Below are 6,000 nucleotides of genomic sequence, written 5' to 3'. Positions count from 1 at the left end.
CTGAAACATGAATGAAAAGTATTTTTAATCTACCCCCCCCCCCAAAAAATAGCCTTTGAGAAAATAGCGGATCATATTGTCCAAATGGAAAGTTCCTTTATATACAGGAAGCTTGTTACGCAATAGTGCCAATTGAACTTGAAGCAGAGAACAGCACAGCTGGAGTGAGATGGTGTGTGGCTAAGGATGAAAAAAGGCTAAGATGAAGGCTGGATGGGACAGAAAAAAAATGAGAAAGCAATTAATAGGAGTTCTCGATGCGAAACGATAAGATCTTCTTGGGAAAGATGTGAAAATCATTGCTCCTGTTATCTGTTAAAGAATTTGCTTTATATAATATTTCAGAATCTCAAACAACTATCAACTCAGTATCTCAAATTTTTGTAATATATGTTTGGAAAATGTATTACCTTGGCCAAGTTTACAGTATATTTAATTGATCAGGTGTGAACCTGTATTTGAAATCTTTCCAGTATTGAGTAACACGATTCTTCAGGTAAAACCATAATGAAATATACAAGTATTCTATAGAGTTGGTGTTGCCTATGACACTAACTGCCAATGCTGTATTTTTTTATGTAGAACATGATGTCTTATTGTAGTCTATCATATAAAGGGAATATTTATTCTCTCACATCTATTAAGATATATTTATGTAACAATGAGTATTAAAATACAGTTAATAATTTATTACGTTCATTCACATATAGAATGAATATATTTCTCTTGTTGAATCTCCATTTAAATGCAGAGAAAGCCATACTAAACTAAGATATTTATGAAACAAATGACATTATAAATAATGTAAGATCAAATTTACTATATATGAAATACATGAGATTATATTACAACACCTGCAGCATTTGTAGACCAAAGGCTATAAACTACTGGTCTGTTATATTAATCTATTACATGAATGAAATATGACTCTCTTCAGAATCCAAGTTTACGGTTCCTAGAGCCCCGAATTCCCTGGCTGCCATATTATGAGACCTTGTCCTGAACCATTTTTAAGTCTATTATTACATTTATATTCTGCCTCTCTGTTTATATAAGCACTAAAGAGGAATAGTTTGGTCTAGTGGTTAAGGCATCAGGCTAGAAACCAGGAGACTGTGAGTTCCAGTCCAGTCTTTAGCTTGAAAGATGGCTAGTAACATTGGGTAGTCACACACTCTCAACCCAACCTTACAAGGTTGTTGTTGTGGGGAGAAGAAAAGGAGGAAGGAGTATTGGGTATGTTCACCACCTTGAGTTATTTATAAAAATAATAAAAGCAGGATAAAAATAAAATAAATACAGTGAAACAATTTGATTCCTGAGCCATGGTGTAGTGACAGTCAGAATGATGAGTCACCTGAAACGATGAATCATAATAATATAATAAGGAAATATATTTAGTTATTTTATATTTAGAACAATATTAAGTAGTTATTTATTTTTATGGTTTAGTTATTTTTAATCATGATTTTTGTGAACAGTTGAGATTATGTTCATGGAAAAACAATTTACAAACCAACTGACTTCATTATTAAAGGTAGGCTACCACTTCTTAAGTTGACACATTGTTCTTTTGGCTTCGGTTATATACTATGTTTAAAAAGTGAAAACAACATTGTGAAACAAAACATGAATACAACATTGATTGCATTTCATAACATGCAGAAAATTAATATTTGAATTTCATCTTGGATTGGGTTCACACAATGAGTTAAGCTATATTATGATGAATTTGGCTTTGATTTATTGCAGGTAATTTTAAACCATATTTCATGATCTTATGCTAGTCCAATTTTGGCTTACTGAAGAAACCCTAATAAGGTCACCATGTCTCACCATAGTGTGTAAACAAAATTAGTCTTTTTAATCTTTATTTGGCCATAAACTAATATATAAAACCAAAATCACAATTAATTAAGGTAAAAGAGAAACATATAAAATGTGAAAAATATTTAAGAAAAATTGGAGAAGATATTTTAGCATACTGTATAAACTACACAGCAGTGCTTAGCTGTGATCAACAAAATGAAATCAGAATGAACATACAGTAACAACATAAGATAAAGTGACTCAAAACAGCCAGGATTTAAAAGAAGAATTATGATAATAATTCCTGGCAAGCAGCTATGAAAAGTATTTTATCGTTTCAAATACTCCTCCACTACATGGACAGTGTCTCTATTCAAAAGGAATGTTCCTTCAATAATAGTTGCAGCATTAAATCTAGCCAAGGATAAAACCTAAATAATTTTTGAATCCATATGCCTCTTAGGTATCTGGCTGGTTGAAGACAATCAATATGCAGAATGTTTCAAAAATATGTGTCTAACTAGGACTGATAGATCTGATTGCAGCTCTAAATCACTGGCCTGCTGTTTGAGATCAGTTAGTGCACTTCATGGCCTGTCAGAGTGATAGCTACCCATGTAAAACTATATGACTACAACTTGGCATGCATCACCTAGGATCAGGAAGCCTGGAAGCTGTCAGTCATAATTAAATGGGCCAGTATCTCTTCTTAGTACAAATACAAATTAATAGTGATTCCTAATTGAATATGCATCCTTTGCCTCCAGAGATGTATCTCATATCTGACATTGTATTTTACTTTTTTTTTTAAATTAACAACTAATAGAAGACTTGTACCCTTATTGGTTTGGAGCTGGGGGGGGAGTGTTCCCAATAGCAAAATTAAGATTCAATTTCCTTGCTTTATCCACAGCTACATTGGGAGGAAATAAGTGCTGAGTCCCCTTAAAGTGCAATATGCGTGGCAAATAAATGTAATCATCATCATCATCCCCAGTAAGGGACTACCTTGATGTGGTTGTGGGCTTGTGTGCTCTGAGGGAGATGAGAGGAGAAGATACTATAGCAGACTGTACAAACTATATAGCAGTGCCTCTCCAGGTCCTTGGAAAAGACTCAATAGTTAGACAAAAATGCCAAATCCAGTTGGAACATCTGGCTGACAGTGCGACAAACCATAACAAATTGTGGTTCTTTTATACCTGTTATTGCATAACATTTCATTAGATTATAAAATTCATTTAAAGTTCTTATTATCAGAAGTTATGTTGTCCAAATGAATCAAAAGCAAATTAATAGAGCTTGAAATACAAAGCAATAACTGTACTTTTTTTTCCTCTAGGAAACTGAATATCCATTAGAAATTGTTCCAGATTTGGCATGATTTCTATATACAAAGTAGATTTTTGAACAATGAAGCTATAGAGTTGCAGTATGAATACACTATTATGTAATATAAGTTTTTAGAAGTGATATTGATTTTAAATATAAGCTTATTGTACAACCATGAATTTTGCTCTTTAATTGGACTGAAGACTCAAATAGTGCTCTAATATATCATTCTCATTTCCTAGTTAGAAACTGCACTGTTACATAGAAATCTTTAATGTTTTTGAGATTCAGGTGAACCCTTAAATGCTACTTAATACATTTAATATTCTACAATATACAGAGATATAATTCTATAATATCTTGACTCAATAGGATTCACAAAGATTGTTGTTTTACATGAATTTGGCATGTAAGAAAAATAATGAATTGTATTGATAATGATATATATTTATTTATTCATTCATTTATACCAAAACAAATTCAGGAGACATTTAAAAAAAACTATTTTCAATTAAACAACAAATCACAGCAATATAGCTATAGCTAATTTATGGTAGAGTAACAGTATATTTAATACTACTCTTTTGAGCTACAAACATATTCAGAGAGGAATAAGGAATAAAGTAAAAAGTTCAAGCATAGTACAAAGAAAAAATCTAGACTAAATATTGGCAAGAAACAAAACTGCCCACTACTGTACTAAGTTGTTAGGTAAATTTGATTAAGTTTACTTTAATTGTTCACTGTTTATGTACAACCACAATTACCACTTGTAATGTGTCACTATGAAAGGAAGTGATAATTGTGATTGTATATAATTTGTACAAATTCCTTTAAAAACAATTACAACTACTAAATTAATAAGTATATGCCAAACTTAAACCTGCTAAGCACTGCCAGAATTTTCTCATTAGCTGCAGAGTTGGAAACTATATAATTTAACATTTCCAATGGATAAAGCAAATAAAGATTTGGGAAGTCTCCAACTTTTCTACCAATTCCACCTTACAATAGATTGCATAATTAAATATAGAAAGAATCCCACACATAACTAGGAATTCTATTCACCCCAGGATTCAATTCTGTGAAGGAACATACCTGTATTTTGCTCTTTCCAAACTACCTGGCCACAATATTAACAGCTGTGTTTGGTTCCTCACAGAATCATATAATGTTTTTGATTTCGCACAGCTATTCCAGAACATTCGTAGAAAAACAAAAAAAGTAGTTATTCCAAAATCTTGCTCCATCTACACTGACTACATTTATTGCCTCATTTGTCAATAGAATTTAGCATAAAATGTCTGAAAGGTATGATAACTTCATTATTTGAGCAATACTTGAAGAGCTAATTCCTTGAGTATTGTTCCTTCCTTGCATTGGATAGAGAATAAAACAGTGATTAGCAGAGTGTAGTTATATCCTTTAGATTCAAAATGGAAAATCTGAAACAAACCTGTACCAATTTGTTATTGCCAGATATAGAAACAAAGCAAGTACAGGGATACTCACAGTTTATAGGACGATATATTAGATATCTTATAGTACTATGTAACTGAAAATCCTGGAAAAACAAATAAAGTTGAATTTAATTGGGTATGTCTTACTGTACAGACATTTCTCTGACTTTTACAGATTGATTTCCTAAATAGGTTTCAAACATTTCTTTTAAAAATTAGTCCCTTTTTTATATTCTTTTGAAATTAATGTTGTATAGAAACAATGGAAAACATTTCCCTTTCCCCAAATTTCCTTGGCATCTTTCAGCAATTGGAAATTAGCAGCAGTGGTCACATGTAGTTGGCACTTAGGATACAAACCAGAAAGTGATATGCTTCACAATATGGATTGATTCCAGTTTAATAACAAGTTACATTTCAAGATCTATTCTTACATTGAATTTTGTATGTAAACTGGAAGAATATTACAGTAAGTAGAATTATATGATAAATTTAAACCATTGTGTATTTAACTTGAATCAGGATTATTTGTTTCCTTGTATCATTCTTGTATACTTGTAATTGATTTTAATTACTATATTCCCTTTAATTTTTTTTTAAGTTGTAGATCTAATTTTTACAGGAATTCTGGGCTAATAAACAAGACAGAGGTTTGAGGGAACTAAGGTTATTTTTAGAATAACTGTGATATTTTTGAAGAAGAAACAAATAGGAAAGCATGACTTATGGTGCAAACAAAGTCAAATATAAATTGCCCGTCAGGTGAGATAAAGCTGCTAACACTAGGAACAGTTATTGGAATGATTTCTTAAAATCTACCTCCATAAAACTACACATTAGATTCTAAAACCTACTTTTAGGAATGTCTATTAGAATTATTCAAACATCAGGTTGAGTGCAACCAATATGCAAATGTAGTATGCCACAAAAGACTCAGCTAATGACAAGGCTTAAGAGCAAAGCTTGCTAGATATTTTTTTAAAACAACCATTATATGCTATCTATAAACTTGTAGAAGTGTAGCAATTTAATCAGCAAATTTAAAAATTAAGTAGTCAATTCCAAACATATGTTTCTGGCTTACTGCAATTTGAAGCATGTTCACTAAGGAACATTAATTATATTATAGTATGGTGATTTATGTGACCCAGTTATGATTTATTCATGAATCTATTGTTAAATAATAATGATTTAGCATGTCTGAACACTTCATTCTAATTGATAACCAGTTATAGATGATAGGTCCCCAGAATGGATGCACTTTTCAATTAAGTCCAGAAGAGAAGTAGCACCCTGCTTCCTACTCTCTGAGTTAGGGGTGTGTACATACAGGACAGCTCCTTTTCTAAAATGGGTTAGAGGCATTAGATAAGGTGGCATTTTCCTGATGTGAGGGATT

This window comes from Thamnophis sirtalis, unplaced genomic scaffold, assembly GCF_051295495.1.
Source record: "Thamnophis sirtalis isolate CommonGarterSnake01/CBP01778 unplaced genomic scaffold, rThaSir2_p1.2 scaffold_4, whole genome shotgun sequence".
In the NCBI taxonomy this organism is placed as follows: domain Eukaryota; kingdom Metazoa; phylum Chordata; class Lepidosauria; order Squamata; family Natricidae; genus Thamnophis; species Thamnophis sirtalis.
The sequence above is the reverse complement of the archived record's forward strand: the minus strand, read 5'-3'. Positions refer to the sequence as shown.